This window comes from Sinocyclocheilus grahami, unplaced genomic scaffold (genome assembly GCF_001515645.1).
Source record: "Sinocyclocheilus grahami isolate Dianchi unplaced genomic scaffold, SAMN03320097.WGS_v1.1 scaffold790.1, whole genome shotgun sequence".
NCBI classification, from domain to species: Eukaryota; Metazoa; Chordata; class Actinopteri; order Cypriniformes; family Cyprinidae; genus Sinocyclocheilus; species Sinocyclocheilus grahami.
Window position 1 is genome coordinate 659,308 of NW_015505969.1, and position 22,450 is coordinate 681,757.

A 22,450-nucleotide genomic window follows, 5' to 3' on the forward strand; every position below is an offset into this window, starting at 1 on the left:
TACTTGTTCAGATGGCAATATACAGTGAAAATTCTTATTTGGGTCATATATTCCAAGACGTAGGCTAGAATCTGTGATTGCGAAGTACAGTGGGGCGTACACACCGGTGCGGTGACTGACTGCCACACACATACTCTTCAGAACATTAGATTCATCCGCGCTGGAGCCGTGCCGACTCACAACCCAAGCAAGCTAGATAATTCCACACACAAAAGCAATTCCAGGTTTTCAAACAGAGATGGCGACAAAGAGGAAAAACTTACGGACTGCAGCTTCAATGTCTTCCAAACTCATAGGACTTACTTCTGAACACAAAAAGATAAATTTTGGAGAATGTGCTGGTCACAATTTTCCATGCAAATTTCAATGAACAGCGACTAAAGCGATGAAGCTTTAAAAATAAAGATGAAAAAGCACCTTAAAAGTGGTAGCAATTTAAGTAGTTATTCATTCAAAATCTCGAAAGCTCTCCTTGGCGTTTTCATGAGAGAAAGTGATTCTTTTGAGTCAGCTGAATTTCATGAATTGGTTCATTTAGCTCACAAAACCTGAATGATTCCTTCACAAATCCAACTGATCTGGCTATTTCCTTTATACTTTCCAAGAAGTCTTCCATTCTTTTTGAAGCTTGAAGGATTCAATTCACATTCGTTGTATTGTTGTTCATTGTATTAAGAAAAGCAGCACATTTGAATTTCACATTAATGACATGAAGGTCTTAAAATGATGACAGAATTCATTTTTTTGCATGAACTATCCCTTTAAAGGGGTCATATGACGTTGCTAAAAAATAACTTTATTTTGTGTATTTGGTGTAATGAAATGTGTTTATGCGGTTTAAGTTTAAAAAAACACATTATTTTCCACATACTGTATATTATTGTTTCTCCTCTATGCCCCGCCTTTCTGAAACGCGTCGATTTTTACAAAGCTCATCGTTCTGAAAAGCGAGGTGTGCTCTGATTGGCCAGCTATCCAGTGCGTTGTGATTGGCTGAATTCCTCAAGCGTGTGACGGAAATGTCACGCCCTTTACCAAACTGTGATGCATACTCTCCCAGGAAATAGTCATCGTCCTCCGTAAAATGTGCTGCACACATCTGAATATTTGGTTTGAACTGGTCTGGAACAGTGTTGTAAATAAAAATTAACTGATTTCTAGTCGTGTCCTCTTTTGGAAGGCCAAACAAAGTAGTTTCGCTTTCACAACGAAACGCAGCATCTCCACAACATGGCGGTGGCAGCAACAATACTACAGCGAGAATCAAAGTTACGCCTTCTTTCTTTGGTATACATTTGGGCGGTGTTATGCAAATCTTCCCACACAGTGACGTAGACATGTGGGGGCGTGTTTGAACGAGGCGTTTTAGGAGGGTGTGGACAAGTCTTAACTTTTTTAAAGAATATCTCTTTGGGTTTGAGACTTTAGTCTTTGCAACTTTAGGGATCTTATCTATTCACAAACAGCTTGTAACACTCCAAAGAGAAAGGAAAACTTGAAACCGCATCATATGACCCCCTTAAGATTTTTTCTTTCTTTTTTGGGTCAAGCCGATGATTTTTCTAAAAAGGCGTAGCATTACGTAGCACGTGAAAAAAAAAACTAAAAGGAAGTTCCAAACGTAGAGTGCTTCTCTTTTAAAGGTCATTCTTCCTCACTGGTGTCAGCCTCTTCGTATGGGGAAAAAGTGAAAGGATAAACTCTTCTGACAGCCAACAATGCATTATGTATGGCTAAGCTTTTTATAGGCATTACTGTGCCACTGAAACATAATTACATATCTCTATTCATCTGTGCATGGGCCAGAAGAACACCACTTTTAAAAGAGATTTTAGATGATTCACTAACCTTCCCATCGCTGCTTGTTAGCCAGGAAATGAACACCGTTAAGCGTTTGCTAACAAAACATGAAAGCTAAAGTAGTTTGGAAACGGCCCTTTACTGAACTAACAGCAATTAGTTGAATTTACATGTTAACAAAGCAGCTGCGAATTAAAGATCATCTGCAGGCATTACAACCCAGACGAGCTGAACTGCACCACTGCCCCCTGGGAATTCGTTTAGACGTAGATTAATAGCATAGCTTTTCTGTAGTTCACATATGGGTGGGTCAAACAGAGAAATGCACTGCAGCAATTGTGGACTGAACTTTTAACCTGCAGTAAATAAAATGACTTGCAGAGCCAGGAAGGTCACTCATGCTACAAAGTGAGATTTCGTGTACTTCTGTGTCTTGAAATATTGTGAACTACCGTCATATCACATACACAGCAGCTGCAAGTTCTTCACGGGCAACCCGTCAAAATAAAAGTTTCGTTTAACATTAAGAAACTGTCAGAATATATTACTATTTAGCAGTCTTAAGAATCAATGCTACTACTGCTAATAAATATGAATAAATCTTTATTTTTAAAGGAATAATCACATCTGTTTTCTTTTTAATGTTAAGAGTAAACCTCTGTTGTGCAGCACTTTGTTTGCCAAAAAATAAAAGTTTTTAATTTTCATTTGATTGGATAAATTAAATTAATGTTTTATGCCTTCATCTGATTACCAGAAAAATTAGGAACATTTTATAGGGCCCTATTATTGTTTAAAAAAGGACCCATACCAAAAAATTATAGGTTTAAAATACAGGCATGTGGCTTAATTTCTTTTCATTAATTCACCATTTGTAAACTGATGTTCATGGTTATTTTTTTAGAAATATCAATAGCATTTGTATTAAAACTATATTCACTGAATATAATCAAAAAATCGATAGAATCAAGAGCTTGTGAATCGAAATCGAATGGAATCGGGACATCTGAATCGATACCCAGCCCTACATACAACAGAGGAAAATATTTAGCAGGAAGGAGAATGAATGAATTCATTCATTCAGATACTATTTTCGTTTTTATTCATATTTTAAATGAGTTTTTTCTATTTTAGTTTAGTTTAATTTGAGTAATTTTGTTGCTTGTTTTTGAAGTTTTTATTAGTTTTTTTCTAAATGTCTATATCGTTTTTATTCATTTCATTTCATTTTCAGTTTTAGTACACCAAGTTGAAATGTATATTTTATTTTTTATTTTATTTTAAAATATATTTGATTTCAAGAAGTAACAGATTTGTATGTTTTTCTTTTTTTTTTTTTGGTTAACTTCAATAACCCTACAGATTTTTTTGTTTTGTTTGTTTTTTGAGGTGACATTCCCAGTGTGAATTCTGAAATTAAAACAGAAATTGGAGGTGTCACTAAATGTCATCTCATCTCTCCCTCATCTCTCTTGTCACGCTGAAGTACAGTCAATGACACAAGCCAAAAGCACTGAGCCACCTTCCAGGCAGGCTTGTGGGGCTGATTAATATTTATAGAAAAACAGCTTAAGGGCAGTCCCCCTGAGAGATATCATTCCACTTTGCAGCCTAACACTCGCAAAATATATTGACAAGTCCCTCTCAACGCTGGGCCCTGCCCCTTGAAAACCTTTCTAGCCGAGCACACACTAGGCCTTGAACCGAAGCCAGTTCGCTCAGGAAACAAAGTGATGAGAGAGACTCTGCCTCTGGCTAGCCATGCTAGGCCAATTTACCAATTCCCTCTACTTTCCCGTTTAATTCTTCACTAAACATGTCAGAAACCACTTTCTTGCTAAAATCGATCTTCACGCCTGGTTCAGCAAAAAGAGAAACATGCGTGTTTTCTTATTAGTGCAGTGTTTGCTAAGGCAAGCATCCCTATTGTTTTTTTATCTTACTTGCGGTTAGGCAGTTTTCAAGGCCCTACATTTTAAAGTTTAGCACAAATGGTGTGTGACAGGTGAAGCATGTGAAGCTGCACGTAGTACATAAGTTGTCACATGACCTCACTACAGTGTATATTTAATTAAGCAAGTACTGACCAGTTGTAATCTCAGAAACGAATTCAATAAATCCATTTCAGTGTTAAGATGTGTTTGCTTTTGGTTGTCCTATGAAATAAGGAGTCAAGAATTGCTGTAATGAGAAAAAAAAAGAAAACCTGTTGAAATTGCATGCAGTTCATTTGTCACACTGATGAGAAGTCACTCTTGAGAAGTTGACAAATAACATGTCTTTGAATTTGAGATTTGATTGAGATTGAATACAGCAAATAACAAAACAAGCAATAAAAATAAGAAACAAAAAAAACACAAAACATGAAAAAAACTAAAACAACAAATAACAAAAACAAGAAACAAAACAAAAACACAACAAATAACAAAAGAAGAAACACAAAACAAAAACAAGAAACAAAACCAATTAACAAAACGAATAAAACAAGAAACAAAAAACACCAAAAAAATAAATAAACATTAGACAAAACAAAACAAAATAAGTGAAATAAGTTTATTATATATAAAGAAAAAATTGTGTGATTTAATTTTACTGCATTGTGAAAAATCAAAGTGCAGTTAATGTAATGTACTGATGAAAACGTACAAAAACTATACAAGAAAGTAAATAAAGTTATACTACTAAACATTTCATGTGAACTACCATGTCAAACATCCATGCATACAGAAAATCTGCATACAGTAGATGTGTGTATATTGCATAAATCAAAAATACAGTACCATGGTAGTAGGTCATTTCAAATATACTCAGTGAAAGAAAGAAAGAAAGAAAGAGAGGAGTAAGGATAGAGCGTGGGAGGTTTAAAGGCAAATTAGAGCAGATCAATATTTCTGTCTGACTGGCACAAGACTTGAAGTGAAGTTGCCTTAAAGTGCTGATATTCTCTGGCCATGTGTTAAAACTGACACATGATTATACCCAAACAAACAAATGAACAGGACCAGTAAGGCCACTGCCAATCAAACAAGAGGTCACTCTATAGATTTGCTCTATTATTCAACATTTCTGAATTTAGTTTAGTTGAAGTACTAAAATAACCAAAAATAAACTAAAACTATATATATATATATATATATATATATAATAAAAACAATACCATCATATTACTGCAGTGCAGTGAAAAGTTTACAGAAAGATGTTTTACGTTCAGGCAAAAAAAATATTCTCCAAAAATGTTTGAACTATGAAAATAAGTAATATTAAAAAATACTTATTTATTCATTTATACCATTTATTTATTTTATTTATTCACTTCATGAAGATGATCACAAAGGTAAATTGGAATAGGCCTTAACAAGTAAAGCATGTAATGGCCTAAATATTATGCTGGGATAGAATAAAGTATTTTACATAAAAAAAAAAACTGCACATCAACCATACCGAAACAGTGAACAGGACATTACGAATCAGGCCATTTTTCTGCAGTTTCCTCAGTACATTTACAATGTGTAACTCCCAATAAGTAGCTGGCATCCAATCGGCCAGAAATGACTCTAAACCTAATGTGCTTTATCTAATGTAACATTATATGACTTTCAGTGATTAACGGCTTGGAACATTACACAGTCATTTATTCCAACAAAAACATTCCTAATGTAATGAGTGGCACAGCCTGCGTGACATTCAAACACAGTCCTCACTTCTGGTGTCCTTTCAATGGCAAATCACTGGGGTCTAATTACCTGCAAATGAACTGCCATTTCACCATCTTGCATAAGATTATGTGCCACATGATGAAACGCCACTGGGGAGTCTAATATGAAGAGAGGAACCCATACATGCAAAAAATGTGGGCGCCACTTTGTTAGTCTGATAGCAGGAAAATATGTGACGGCCGTCAGAAGAAGTGCCCGGATAATGTAACCCTCAAACACCGTAAGGACATCTTATTATTTACACATCACTTTGTTCTCTGTTCCCACAGCTTTGCGTAGTGGGCTGCTCTCTCGTTTCTACCTCGTATTTGTCTCACACACACACTTGGGCTCTTTCTCTCTTCCTCGGTTTCGCTCTCGCTCGCATACACACTCATCCCTGGAGTCTTTCTCGACAGAGGAGGCAGATATGCCACAGGACAGAGCATGTTTCGTCAGCGGCCCCGGCTTAGTCACTAACTTTATTTTCTCTGCTCTCTAGAGTTGAGGTTGCAGCATGGCCACTGGAGTTCAACACTGCCCGGCTAAATGACTGAATCACCCTCCATAACAAACACAAAATGTGTTTTCTTTGTCTTATGATGCAACCTCAACTTCAATCCATGATGCAGCCGAAAACATAGCTTTGCTTACGGCAATGTTTAAAGTCAGCATGAAACAAAAATCAAATCTATTTTTATATGTATGCTCATATGTGCTGAATGCTGTTGAAAACTTAAACATTCAAATGAGGTCCCTATATGCATTTATATGTATATATATTTATATGTATATATATATATATATATATATATATATATATGTGTGTGTGTGTGTGTGTGTGTGTGTGTGTGTGTTTACATCATGCATTATCGATCACTACTCGTGTGCATCCATACGTATACAGCAAAGCAATTTGTGCAACAAACCAGTGTGTTTATGTTTGTGATGATAAATTAAAGTAATATGATAACAAATACCAAACTGCAACATCAAGAAGCATAATGGACTGTTTTAACACAGGTAAAATAACTAGAATCAACTGACACCAAAAGCCTCGCACACTCAAGTTAAAAATGGCTGCGTCTGCTCTTACATTAAAGAATATGGTGAACGATGAATATTAGATCAACAAATGCGCATTAAGAAAATAAAAGGTAAAAAGTCCGTTTTGATTACATTTTAACTTTTAAACAGTCTAAAATACTCCACACAGCACTATGAATATCAATATTTCCAGGAAATAACTGGGGAAATGTAATATTCAAAAATGTGCATCACCTGCTTAAGCATCAACGCTCATCTGTGCAAGCATATACACCAACCAGGTTGTAGCTACACTAGGTGATTTTTTATTTAGAATGAAGAAATCATCAGGAAAGGGATGAGGCTAGTTTCAAACCTGCATTAATCACACGAGCACCACAGCTTAACTGCTGCACTACAGCTCTGACTATTGGTTTTTAAACTGAGGACTTTTTTTTTTTTTTGCAGCACTACCATACTTCAGCATCTGTTTTCTAAATGTAATTTTCTAAATGTCTTTCCACTGTCATTAGCAGTCTAGATTTAGAAATGTGCTATTATATATGAGTCTTAAGCCTCTAAATTTTCAGTGATCTTATAAAAGTTTCAATTTCCTCTATTAGTCCTGGAAAGCAGCTTTAATAATTGCCAAGCACACATAACACTCACTTGCATAACACACGCTGCTAGATCTACGGCCGACATACTTCAGACAGATGGGTCATTCTAGAAGGCGTTTTTCCAGACACCCGAGCGGAAACGTATGAGGCGCATTCAAGTTTGTGACAGTAAATTAAGCTCCGGCGACAAAAGCTGAAATCCGAGTCTCGTGCAAAGAGATTGCGATTAGCTTCCAGTGACTTATGTGAATCATCACAGAAATTGCTACATGTGTAGCGTGAAATGCGGGACACAATGGACGCACTGTTTCTCTCAGCACAAGAGACGTAACATGAACCTCCATCCTCTCTGAAAAGTTGCTCAAGTGCACATATTAAGGCCCCTTCCTTTCACACGAAGCCCCTTCTTCCAAAGACCATTTCAAGCGCAGAGGCTGCCTGATAGGGCCGAAGAAATCCTCCATCAAGAACAAGGAAAAAATAGACACTGTTGAGAGGCAACATCAGGCAGGCCTTTCAGGGAAGAGAAAATAAATCAATATCATACAAAGATGTTCATTAGTGGTGTCTGCTAAGGTACGAATCACTTAAACTACTGTTCATATTCAGGGATTGAAATACCCCCTGACCTTAAAAATTCAACTTTGGCACAAGGGTCAATGACAAACAAGAGTGTCCAAAATGAAGGAAAGGAGAAAAAAAAAACTTTAAAAAAACTAAAACAACTGGTGTCTATCTAGGGTTGGGTACCGAAACCCGGTACCAATATGGCATGTAACCGGTATGTACTAGAACCGATTCCGAATGCAGATTTCGGTGCCTCATTTCTGTGCCATGCCTGAGCGATCGATAAATATATCGATCAACACCAAGCTTTGAATATGAACAAGCAGCATCCACATGTAAAATTGACCTCAGTTTTCTCTGCATCTAAACATCACCACAAAGGTGAGTCAACGCAGGGGGCTGCGACCTCACAGGATTGTGGGAGGCAGATGTTTCGGGCTCCAACACAAAAGGTCCTGGGGTCGAAAAGCAGACTGATGACTGTTATCAAAACACAACGGTGCGAAAAGCATTCATCACCTAACTATGCAACCAATTGGCCAACAAAGAAAAACAGTTGGTATTAAACACATCCATGTGAATCTTTTTCTTCCCTGAGATGAGTAATAAGGTCAGTTACAGGCCATGAGGTGCATTAGCATTGCTCAAACAAAACAGACAATACCACAGTATACAAAGATAAATGGAGAAACCTCAAGTCTGACCTCACTCTAGCACAGTACTGCTGCTAATGGCAAATAGTCAGTAATTGATTAATTACCCAGTGTTCAAAGGCGGCATTTCGTTCACATGTCAACCGAAGCAAACCCATAATTTGTTTTAATATTTCAATGTTTCAACTGCTATTTTTCAAAACAACTCCAGCTTTCAACTTACGATGGCGTGGTGATCTGTAGGCCTATATGTGGGATTCTTCTATGGGTAACAAATAACTTCCCAGAGGAAAATGATATTGCTCAGAGGTTGCTCTTTCAAATCTAATGTGAGTTTTCAGTTTCATCTACTCACCTTTTTATCACCAAATTCCTTTGGAGTATAACAATTCTGGTCTAAATCAATAAGCTAGTAATAAACTTCATGTTATGGCCAATATTAAAATTCTACACTATTGAGTCTAAATATGTTTAAAATAAAACACTAACAATTCAAATCAATCATTTTAAATGCTACAATTCAGCATAACAACCCAGTAATGGACTGTATGAAAATTTGATAAGTATTTATTCACGATTAAATTCAACAGTGTTATTAAATTATTTGTTTTAGTATTAGCTATGACTTTTGCCTCAATAAACTCCTAATTACTGCTTCATAGTTAGTAAGGTAGTTGTTAAGTTTAGGTATTGGCTAGGATTATGGGATGTAGAATATGGCCATGCCATAACTACTGATAAACAGACAATATGCTAGTATTGCATATTAATATGCATGTTAATAGGCAACTAGTTAATAGTGAGAATTGGTCCCTAAACTTAAGTGTTACCTTAATTTTAAGTGAGCGTTAGATGATGGCAAAGTAAAAATAAAAGAAATAAGCATGCAAAAACAGGGGAAATGAGTATCAACCAATGCCAATATTAATATTGTGTGATACCGGATATGGTACCAATATACTGTGCATGCACACAAAAAAATAGTCACAAATGAGACCACTAGTGATATATAGTAAAAACCTTTCAAATTAATGAGAGCAGCAGTTTGACAAATTTAAACACAGCTAGAGACATTTCTGAGATTTTATTTCCTAGGTGGTTTACAAGAAACGCCACCTCCCTCGTTTCCGAGGACAAAAAAAAAAAAAACTTCATAAATAAAGCCTTCATTAACTGATGCTTCTATGCAAAATATGGAATTACAGTACATTTTCTTTCATTCTTGGCATAAAATAGCTTGGCAGCCAGCATCCTCTTTTAAATGAATAGAGGTTCCATTGACACATCTGAACACAGTTAGAGACATTGTTGAGGTATCTTCTGAAGATCTCGAGAGGAAACGTGTGAGATTACTGCAGTCTTTTTCTCAGTAGAAACATCTGGGAAACCAAAAACAGTAAAAGTAAAAGTCTCCATGTAATCTCACTGCTGTCAAGGAGAAACAACTGAGATTTTCCTTCCTAGGTCTTTACAAGAAATGCCACCTCCCTTGTTTTTCTGGGAAAAAATTAAAGCTTGGCTGTCAGCATCCCATATTGGGGGGAGTATACCTGGTGAAATTGCATAGGTGCCCAGACTACGAAGCAGGATCTCTCGAAAGTCATTTGAATGTAAATTTGGCAGCTGTTGTTCCTGATCCCACTTTTAGAATACACAATGTCCAAGCCCACTGGAGTGAAGAAAAAGCTTTTCTTTCCCCCAACTGTGTGAAAAAAAAACAGTCGTCCAGAGAAAAGCTAGTCACATTTCATAAAAACACCCAGCTACACTTCACATTTAAAAAGTAATGCCGCAAAGCCCTGACAGCTGCCTAGCCATACCAAGAATGTGTCTCCTTCAATGAGAATTTTCCTAAGATTAACCAAGTTTCACTAAAGAGAAGGAGAGCGAGAAAATTCCCTCATTCAGCAACTCGCAAACCCTCATTCAGCAACTCGCAACAGCTCAGTTGACCAGCCACCGTACAGTAATTCTGGAAATGAAGAGCGCTACAGCATTTTTTTCCCCTCTCTCTCAACTTTCAAGTCCAATAAAACATTGCTATCTTGACAGGCTGCCATTAGCCATACATACGATAAATCACAGCTTGACAGACTGCAGCTTCGACTAAACATAATGCTCCGGGCAAGCAAATACACCCCCTGCACCCTATGCACTCATCATCGCCATTAATAGCGTTCATGTTGAGAAGGTGAACGGGAAGGCTGCATTTGTGAAGCCCAGCTAATGCACCAACTCTACCGCGTGAAAGTGATTTATACGCCGTCTGAGAGGGACAAAGCAAAGCTCTGATCGTTTGAGCGTGCGAAAATTAGCAGATTCCTCCCAAAACAAGCAACCGTGACAATAAGCTTAATTTACAGTAAGATCTACTTTTCCTGTCAGAGCGACACACCATTTAAACAAACAGAGGTGGAAAACAATGATGTATTGCTTTGATAAAGGTACTGTAAAGTCACGAGTGAGGCCTTTCTGAGAGCTAATTACTGGATGCCATGGAAGCTGTTGGTCGTTTGTCATTGCAATATTTCAGGAAAAGCGTTTTATCAGGCAATTATCACAATAAAAAAAAAAGCCATGGTAAGGACTTTTAAAAAAGCATGTTTATCTGTTGAAGGGTGTTTTCTCCTTGTTGAACAATTGTGTCTATTGTTAACTGAAATCCATACTATCTGTAAAAGTATAAAATCATTGCATTCACTTGCATTTCTAAAGATTTCACATTTCTTGCATTTATATTTCTTTATTATTTCTTACTAAAATAGTTTAGACTTTTGTTAACTCAAACCAATAGTATACTTACAAAAAAATAAATATATTATTCAAAGAACTTTTTTTTTTTTTTTCATTTTAGGCAACTTTTCTAAAGATTTCACAGTTTGTTGCATTAAAGAGTTTGCATTTCTAAGCATAAACAAACTTTTGTCAAATAATCCACACTATACATACATTAAATAAACATACATCAAAATAAAGATGCCAATCGGACACATTATAATTTGAATTTCTAGGGAATTCTACATTTCTTGCTAGATGATTGTGAACTAAAAACCTAGATTAAAAGTTATACAAAGAAAGCATTTTTCCAATTTTTTTCCCTAAGTGTAAACATTTAGACTTGTGTCAAATAATATCCATACTATATGCATATTAAAAGAAAGATGCCCAATTTAATGCATGATAATTAGCATTTCTAAGGAATTATGCATTTCCTGCACCAGTAATTCAGCTGATCTTGTACTGCTATTGCGTTGTCCTCGCTGTCTGCAAGTAAAAACACACCTTTAACATATTTAGCTTAGAACTTCCAAATTTGTTTTAACAAAATCAAGTAGGAGACAAATGACACTTTTATTTTTCAACAAACTAGCTTGGAAACTGACAAGTGGCCATTAGGACAAATTGGCGTTTATGGTTTACGTGTAGCCATTGCTTTTAATCTTGGTATATAGTGGGGGTGGTGGTATTTACAGCACTATAAACTTGCACACAATAAAACCCTAATTGCATTAGCAGTCAGTGAGGGTCACACAACTTTCACATTGAGCACAGGAGTGAGGTCACAATTATAATGCAGTTCATTGATCCGATATACGTTTGTTCATAACCACCCCATGTACTAAAAAAAAAATATTTCCTTATTTTCATTAAAACCCAACAATGTACTTAACTATAGCTCATTGAAACACTACTAGACTGTGCTGTCGAAAGGATTTGTCACAGAATATCTGAGTTCTGGTGACATTCTTCATAATCTGATGAGAGATCTCACACTCTCGTGGCAATTCATACATCTTTTAATATTTTGGTGAATTAGTGGCGAATTCATATAAATAGGTCTACTTATCTCATCATAAGAATCTCATTCATAAAATCTGTTTGGTACAATCTGCTTACAACACACTGAGGGTTAAGTTTAGGGATGGACCTTAATGCCACGGTTTTTTTTTTTAAATCACATTTTTCATACAAAATCGCCAACTTGTTAAACAGTTTTCTCCTGAGATCTGGGTTGGTTTTCAAACAGTTTTCTGCAAAATCATCCCTTTTCTGCTATTGGTTGGGAAAACAGATAGCCACACCCCAAATTCACATGATTGGCTGAGCCAATATTGCTTGGTTCGGCTGCTTGCTCAAACAAACAGAGCAATGTTTTGAATTTAAGACAAACTGAAGAATTGTGGACTTGCAAGAACAGTCTCAAGACCGTAAAAGTAGGCAAATGGCCAAAAAGCAGTCTGACGTTTCTTTCTCACTATGGGTGTATCAGCTTATGTTTCTGATCCGTGGTTGAGCAGGAAAAATGCTTCACTGCACAAGAGTCTTGTGAAGACAGTGATCAGATGTCTGTAGCACTGCAGGGATAAAGAGACTTGGCAGGGGTGCAATTCTGGGGCTCTTTAATAAGAGGAAGGTGCAATGAGCAACACTTCACACACTGCGTGTTCACCTTCCATTGATGTCTACACTCTTTCACAATAGCTCAGCTATGAAGCCTTATTACATGAGAGACTCCGCATCTCGACTGGAAGAGTCACTGGGGAGCTCAAGCAATTCATTGGTTTGTTTCCATCATTGGTTCATCTCATTGCGGTTCCTCAGATGGCTTCAAACAAGTCAGTAGCTTATGAAACCAAACCCACAAAAAATAGCTTGAACCATTAGAAAATAGGCATTTTGATGCGTTCATTAGCAAAAGTAAAAATATCCAAACTTATGTAATCTTATATGACCTCACAAATAGACCACATGCAAGTTAATTCTCATAAAGATTACTCTTGAGGAGTAAAGGAACATTGCATAATGTAAAAAAGAAAATGATTAGAAGAAGATAAAAGAGTAAAGAAATGAGTCTTATGTTTTTCTTCGTTCTCTTTGTAAGGGTGAACAAAGGGAGTTGCATGGGCTTTTCTTTTCATAGAAATCACTTGTGTGGTGACCAGGGTCCTCATCAACTTGGACCAACGGGAGAATACAGGGCCGTCCTCGAAAGGTCAAACCAATGGGGACCCACCAACTTCAGACTCATTTAGTACCACTTCACAACACCTCACGGCACACTACTCGAATTTAACCCCATGAAGCTTGTTATCCTCAGGCTCAAACACAGTCTTACAAAATGTAACATTAATTAATATCGAACTTTATATGCCTCTGAAGATGAATTAACAATTATATTTGGTTATTATCTGGTCTTTTTTCAAGTCCAGTAGCCCCAAAAAGAATCTTGAACTCTTAAGATGCACTTAAAAATAATCTAGAATTTCAAACCAATGGAATACGTGAACTAACTTCAATTTTCGGTATAATTCTGCACTTTAACCAAATGGTTCCTTGATCATTTTAGTGAATGTGTGAAGTCAGTTCTCCTTAAGTTCACACAGGTGTTCTAGCAGAGTATCTATAGGTCTAGTTCATCACATTAACTATGAACATGTTCCACTAATGTTTGACAACCACGAAGTCCCCAAATACCACAGTATATCATCAGTTTTTTTTCCACCCATTTAAAACCCAACCATTTTCTTTTGATACATGTTTGGCTTTAATGTGTGCTGTCTTTCCACCATTTGGTTTGATATTGTTATCTAATGCAATGCCATGCACATCTGCCATGCGATTCTGTGTATATTTTATGTATACTGTGCAAGATGAAACATCTCTTCTATCAATCTACTATACATTTTTCAACGGCCCTTCTGTTGAAAATACTAGGCTGTGCGTATGCGCATGTGTGCTACTGAATAAAAAAAAACACGTTTAAGATCTCAAAGCATTTTATTCTCTCCCTCTCCATGCTTGCTCATTCCTCAAATAGAATTAATGTAAAAATGACAATTACAATTTTTTTTTTAAATAAAATACTGGTAGCAGTTCATATTTTAAAGTGCAGCGGCATTAGTATTCTCAGTCCATGCACAATATTCAGACACTATTTGCTATTTTCCCCCTAAAATACAACAGCAATAGCCATGAACTCCCCTCACAATGAACCCTCAGACCCCAAATAGGAGGGTGTTAGAGAGTAGGAGTAAAACTGGAGCTATAAATGCCCATTTGCATCACAGGATCAATCTGGAAACGCAGTATCCCACTGCCAGAAAACACTGCTAACAATCCTACCCTAGAAAGCCGAACACTGTCTTCTCTATATCCTTACACTATAGCCATCCATCCAGATTACACCCCTAAGTGAATGATACAGGGGTGAAACATGCAGCGCTAAGCAGGTACACCCTTGGCCCGTTAATATGGGATGGATGTCGAGTCCAAATGCTGGAAAATGCCCAAAATGTCCCAGTCAACGAAAACTAACTTCTATTTAAACTGTTAGACTGAGTCAAAAAAAGAGAAAGAGATATGAATCATTCATCCTTAAGCAATAATTAATGGTTTTACATGGTAACAGAGTGCACCCAAGCCCTCTTTACTTTGCACTGCCCTTTCATGCTGCAAGTTTACAAGCTGCTCCATAATAAATAACAGAGGAGGCTGCGCGTAATAGTATCAAGCATCCTCGCGCACTGCCCAAACCAAACGCTCCAGCTGTTTCTGCAACCGCACGCACTTTTCTCGTGAACATGCATCTCACCATTGCTGAAGAAGAAGGCGTCTATCCAGCGTCTTGCAGGTTACGGTCGCTTTTCCGGAAGGTGTTATGCTCTTAATATCGGTGTCTCATCATCATGATCTCCCGTTAGGAAAATGAATAGAAGGGAAAATGTCCAGGGCGCCGCATAGAGAGAGAGAGAAAGAAAGAGCGCGCGCGAGAGAGAGCAGTGCGCATGAATAAGACGAGCCGTGTGTTTTACTGCGGAGAGCTGGAGGGCGAATAGCGTCCGTGTGCTGTAGTGCTGAGTCCGTGCGCGCTTGCAGTGGAAAGCAGTGCAGCAGGCTGGAGGCTGGAGGCTGGAGGGAATGCCGAGGAATGGCAAGCGGCTTCCACCGTCCACGGTCGGCTCGTACCATGTGTGCAGACGGGAGGGGGGCATACCCGAGAACGCGAGCGCTTTTTACGCGGCTGATAGTAGCTACGCTGGAAACGTGTTAGTAAAGCATGCAAAAAAAAACTTGTGTTTGACTGAATGCAAGCTGCTTTATTAGTTACCTTATACGATACGATCTTGTTGTAAAATATTAGAAGTAAATCGTATAATTTAACTTACAATTTACGAAGAAAAATGACTTTTTTATTAATAAAGCAAAACAAAAGATTGATCAAATTGTTTTTGTAACTAAAAACTTTGTAAAACCTTGCGGTTTATTAAAAAAAGTCAGTTTCCTAAAATCTGCATAATAATAATAATGATGATGATGATTATGATTATGATAATGGCATGGTGACATGGAGTGTTTGTTTTGTGTTTGTGATTTGACTTTGTTTTTGGTTTTTTTTAATTGTTGCAGACTTTTATTATACTGTGCCACTTGTTATTCTCAGAAGCCTACATTTTACATTAGGTCTATCAAACATTTAATAGTTCAAATAGACTGGTGTATTAAAAATGTTGCTTGCCCTCAGCAAATATTGCTCATTTAAATAATCAGATTTTACAAAAAAAAATGTTTTATGTTTAATAGTTTGATTAATTTGAAGATATACTTATGACGTAGGCTATTAAGACATTAAACGTGGGTATTGTCAGCTTATGTTTCTTAGATAAAATCAGAAAAATGCTTTAAGTGGTTTGTAAAAATTATGCACTTTTTAGCTAATCAAAGTGCATCACTGATCAATTTAATGATCAGTTACTAAGCCACATATTTCTTTATTTTATTCTTATTTATGTAGCCTTTTTATTTATTTTTTACAGTGACCATTTTTTCTGTGAATTTAATTTAAAAGAAATATAGCCCTTGTTTAACACAATAATTACGTGAACGCATTAAAGTCACACTGACACACGTACAGGTAATAATATATATATATATATATATATATATATATATATATATATATATATATATAAAATGAAGTAAATGTTTTACTAAAAAGTTATGTTCTCAGGACAAGAGAGTTTTTCATAAATAACAGGTCAGTGTAAGTCACATATTGTCTATTATACATTTTTAAATGTATAATTGTTTTACTGTTTTGCTAGAAAGTCTGTTTAATGACAGGTACAATTATGAAAACATACCCCATATAGTGTGACCATAATCACTATTAGGCATTGTTTGTTTATCATGTGTTCAATGAACTGTATATTTTTGTCTGGACAATAACAGTGTAACTGTTTCAATATATATATATTTGTTTTCTTTATGGTTTGTATCTGTACAGAAATCGACTCTCAAAATGAAACTCACCCTGAGAAATATTAAGTGGAGAAAAATTATTATTATTATTATATATTTATTAGTCAGTGCACAGTTTAGAAGCATCAACAAAAACATGACTGTTAAACAAATACAGAGGGAAAAAAATAAATAAAATCATGTTATGACAAAAAAAACTTTCAGCGCTATATAAACAGAATATAGTCAACAAAAAAAATCATAATTTAACAAGATTAAATGATTACTTTGTAGTTATTGTATAGCCCATAGTTCATAAATCAGGTACTAATAAAATAGAATGACTTATTTTAATACTGAACAATAACTATTGTGCTAATGTAGGAATGCAGTAGAAACACACAAAAGTGTATGCTTTATATAAATATCCTTGAAATTATGTAAATAATCCATATCAGTAATAGGTCTACATACTTACCTATAATTGAGTTACAAATTACCTTTATTCACATACATGTGAGTTTGTGAAGAAACTCTCCAAATGTTTTTGCAACAACCACCCAATGCCAGAAATGTGTAGCTTAATATAGGAGACAGCATTTGTGTTTTTCTGTTTTATTTCCATTGTTTGGCCCTGCCCTGCATGTTTAAGTAAGTCTTGCCCTCAAAATCCGAAGCTATATGAAAACTCTTCTTTTCTGCCTTGCTTCTCTGCAAGGTTAAAAAGAATGGTCAAGGGTCCCTATCCCTCCAAGTATGTTTGGTTACCCTGAGAACAAGAGAGAGGCCAGGAGGTGGTATGTGTGGGGTTCAATTCACTGCATTATCTTCTGAAAGCTAATCTCAGGCAAGCTTAGAGCTTCTTGCAGCTCCATGACTGTGAATGGGTCAGTGAAAAGTTAAATATTCTTTCACATGTAAAACTGCCAGGCCATGTTGGGATTGTGAACATGTCAGTGTGGGATTTGGAGACCCTTGGTTGACACAGGCAACAGGAAGACGGGGCTAACCTCATTATCAGTGGGTCCATATGGGTGTGTTTATGCACTCAGGCATATGGGGCCCTTGCTATCTGGGCTTTAATAAAGTCAGGTAGAGTGAAAACATAAAACTCAAAGTCTATAAGTAGGCGTTGGTTAGATTTACAAGATAGTATATGATTTGCACAGCCAATTTGGATTAAATGTGAGATTATGGAAACACAAATTTATCCTACATACTGGCATGTGGCACTTTTTACTTTTTGTATTGACTTTTTGTATTGATTTATCTGCTTAGAAAATGTATAACGGTTATAAAAAGTTTGTGTTTATTATCTTGGCATTAAATTACAGAAAACTAGTTAATACTGCTGAATGAGTGTTTCAAATACAATGGCTGATGACAGCTAATTTGACATCTTTCTTCTGACCTATGTTGGTTTAATTAATCTCTTGATATGTTTTTTTTCTCTCTCTCTTTAGGAAAGTCTTAGAAACGCTATTGGGTATTTCTTTTATTTCTTTTTTTATTTTTTTTGCTATTGGGGCAAATAGAAACAAAAAGATTATATTTCTTACAGTTTCTGTTAACCCAACTATGATGACGTCTGCTTCTGAGAACCCAGGAAATGTGAAAAGCGTCCATAAAAAGACAGTGTACCACAAAATAAAGGTGAGAAACAGCTCATTATTGAGTCACTTTGGGCTTGCTGCACAAACAAGATAGTTACAGCGATGGCGCTGACGCTGATGGCTGCCTCCGTGGCGTGCTCCGCAGTTGTTTTTATGTTTTTGTTAGTTTGTCCTGTCTTTAGTTATCCAATCAGCAATCAGTTTCACCAAAGACGAATTGCTGGACATTCGGAAGTACACACCACCCGATATTTCACCGGTTTTTGACTATTCTGATGGTTTGCTGGACATTGTAGGCGGGGGACCTGCGGCGCTGATCAAGCGCTTCAGGACGCGCAGATGGGGGAAGCGAGCCGGCGCCCTCGTCAAGCTCAGGCAGCGCGGATTCAGAACGCCATTACCTAGCATCCATCTGGCGAACCTCCACTCTCTACCCAACAAAACGGACAAGCTCCTTCTGCTCCTCCCAGACAAATAAGGATTTTTCAAACTCTGCTGCTCTGTGTTTCATGGAAACCTGGCTGAAAGACGCCATTCCGGACAGCTCGTTGAGTCTTCCAGGCTTTCAGCTGTTCAGAGCGGATCGCGACGCAGAATCAACAGGGAAATCACGTGGTGGCGGGACATGCTTTTACATCAATGAGAGGTGGTGTACAGATGTAACTGTGTTAAAGAAGATGTGCTGTTCAGATCGAGCCGTTCTATTCACGGTGGGAGTTTTGCTCATTCATTCTCGTCAGTGTCTACATTCCTCCACAAGCACACGTGAGCTCCACTTTACAGAAACTCGCTGATCAGATCACAGACACAGAACAACAACACACGGACTCTGTTGTAATCATTTTCGGGGACTTTAATCAAGCAAATCTCTCCCATGAACTGCCAAAATACAGACAGCACATCACATGTCCCACCAGAAACAGTAATATATTGGATCACTGTTACACCACAATAAAGAATGCATATCACTCTGTCCCACGAGCAGCTTTGGGGCTCTCTGATCACTGTTTGGTTCATCTTATACCGACCTACAGGCAGAAACTGAAATCAGCTAAACCTGTATTAAGGACTGTAAAAAGATGGACTAATGAAGCAGAGCAGGATTTACAAGCTTGTTTTGACCTCACTGATTGGAGCGTCTTTGAAGCTGCTGCCACCGATCTGGACGAGCTCACAGAGACTGTAACATCTTATATCAGTTTCTGTGAAGACATGTGCATTCCTACCAGGACTCACTTAACTTACAACAATGACAAACCATGGTTCACTGCAAAACTCAGACAGCTCCGTCAGGCCAAAGAAGATGCTCACAGGAAGGGGGATAATGTCTTGTATAAACAGGCTAAATACACACTGGAAAAGGAGATCAGAGTGGCAAAGAGGAATTATTCTGAAAAAATAAGGATTAAATTATCTTCCAGTGACTTAGCATCAGTGTGGAAAAAGTCTGAAAGAAATCACCAACTACAAGACACCATCCCCCAGCACTGTGGAGAATCAACAACTGGCAGACGATCTGAATGAGTTCTACTGCAGGTTTGAAAAAACACCCCACACCCGCCCTGAACACCTCTCCACACAACCATTCACACCACCAGCAACCCCCCTCTCCCCCACACCTGCAATTCAGATCAGCGAAGATGAGGTGCGCCAGGTCTTCCGGAAGCAGAAAAGGAAAGAAGCCCCAGGCCAAGATTGTGTTACACCAGTCTGTCTGAAATCCTGTGCTGATCAGCTGGCCCCCATCTTCACACAGATCTTCAACAGATCACTGGAGCTGTGCGAAGTCCCTTCATGCTTCAAATGCTCCACCATCATCCCCATCCCAAAGAAATCCAAAATTACAGGACTTAATGACTACAGGCCTGTGGCTCTAACGTCTGTGGTCATGAAGTCTTTTGAAAAACTGGTGCTGGCCCACCTGAAGGACATCACTGAACCCTTGCTGGATTCTCTTCAGTTTGCCTACAAACCAAACAGGTCTATGGACGATGCAGTCAACATGGGACTGCATTATGTTCTGCAACATCTAGACAGACCAGGGACTTATGTGAGGATCCTTTTCGTGGACTTCAGCTCGGCCTTTAACACCATCATCCCAAACCTCCTCCTGCCCAAACTAACTCAGCTCTCCATGCCCACCTCCGTCTGTCAGTGGATCAACAGCTTCCTGACAGACAGGCAGCAGCTAGTGAGGCTGGGAAAATACACATCCAGCACCTGTATAATCAGCAGTGGAGCTCCTCAGGGTACACAAATGACTGCACCTCTAAAGACCCCTCTGTCAAGCTCCTGAAGTTTGCAGACGACACCACACTCATTGACCTCATTCAGGATGGTGACGAGTCTGCATACAGTCAGGAGGTTAAAGAGCTGGCTGTCTGGTGCAGTCTCAACAGCCTGGAGCTCAACACGCTCAAAACTGTGGAGATGACGTGGACTTCAGGAGAAACCCCCCTGCACTCCCCCTACTCACCATCATGGACAGCACTGTGACTGCAGTGGAGTCATTCAGGTTCCTGGGCACCACAATCTCTCAGGACCTGAAGTGGGACATTCACATAGACTCCATTGTTAAAAAGGCCCAGCAGAGGTTGTACTTCCTTCGCCAGCTGAGGAAGTTCAACCTGTCACAGGAGCTGCTAAAACAGTTCTACTCCGCCATCATTCAATCTGCCCTCTGCACTTCTATAACTGTCTGGTTCAGCTCAGCAACCAAATCTGACCTCAGAAGACTACAGAGGGTAGTCCGGACTGCTGAGCGAATCATTGGTACAACCCTCCCTTCTCTCCAAGAACTGTACTCATCCAGAGTGAGCAAAAGGGCTGGCAAAATCACCCTGGACCCCTCACATCCAGCACACTCCCTCTTTGAACTGTTGCCATCTGGTCGACGCTACAGAGCTCTGAGCACCAGAATGGCCAGACACAGGAACAGTTTCTTCCCTCAGGCAATCCATCTCATGAACACTTGACAATAACTGTGGAACACCCACTATTTATTCACTCATACACTTATTTATCTAACACACATACTCAGTCTACATTTCAATTTGCACATAATATACCTGTACATACAACTGTCTACTGTTATATACCTGTACGTACAATTGTCGATTTGTATATTTTTATTCCTTATTTACTTGTTCGATTTTTTTATTTATTTTTTATTTATTTTTATTTTTTATTATCTGTGTTTTTTTGTTCTGTCACTGTCATTCTGTTGCACCGTGGCAGCTTCTGTCACGAAAACAAATTCCTTGTATATGTAAACATACCTGGCAATAAAGCTCATTGTGATTCTGATTCTGAAACAGTCATTCATTATTGCAGTACCAGAAAGCAGTCAAAGTAGCAAAATCTAGATATTTTTTTGAAATCATTACTAAAAACTGTCACAGGCCAAAAGCACTTTTCACTATTATCAATACTATAAACCCCTCTGTGTGTTTGTTTTCTGAAATGTCTTCATCTATGTGTGAAGCTTTTCTTATTTTTTTTGTTAATAAGATAAGTAATCTAAGACTGGGGATAACTCCCTCTTGCGTCGATCCCTCTTTGCCCCCTGTTTGTAGTCCTGCTTTTAGTAATTTTAAACCCATTTCTGGCACTCATCATCAAGAAATAGTGGATAAGCTTAAGCCTTCAGGCTCTTCTATTGATATAATTCCTCCATATTTTCTTAAAGAAATTTATGATGTAGTCGGCCCACAGCTCTTGATTATGATAAATCGCTGTTTAGAAACCGATATTGTACCAGACTTGTTAAAACATGCAACAGTCCACCCCCTGCTTAAAAAACAGAACTTAGACCCCACAGTGTTAGCCAACTTTAGACCTATCTCAAATTTGTCATTTATCGCTAAGATTTTGGAGAAAATTGTCCTACAGCAATTGCAGGGTTTTCTAGATGACAACATGATTTTTGAAATATTTCAATCCGGTTTTAAAAAACATCACTCTACTGAGAGTGCATTGTTGAAAATGTTAAATGATATTTTAGTAACCTGCGATTCTGGCAACTATGCTGTGCTCCTAGATTTGACCACTGCATTTGATACGGTCGATCACAAAGTTCTTATTGCTTGGTTGGAGCAATGCGCAGGTATTAAGGGTAGAGCCTTAAATTGGTTTAAATCTTATTTTTCTAATCAAAGTTTTTCAGATAATGTTGGAGATAATTTTTCAAGTGCTGCTTCTTTATCATGTGGGGTTCCTCAGGGATCCATTTTGGCTCC

General features: G+C 37.8%; 1 protein-coding gene across 1 annotated transcript in view; it reads right to left on the bottom strand.

The window, feature by feature from the left end:
• LOC107561733 (teneurin-4-like) overlaps nucleotides 1-15,307 on the bottom strand; it is a 264,331-nt gene extending 249,024 nt beyond the window's left edge. Inside the window, exon 1 of the mRNA XM_016246207.1 lies at nucleotides 14,954-15,307. The gene's annotated coding sequence lies outside the window, so the exon portion shown is untranslated. The remainder of the gene's footprint in view (nucleotides 1-14,953) is intronic.
• Nucleotides 15,308-22,450: the final 7,143 nt, after the last annotated feature.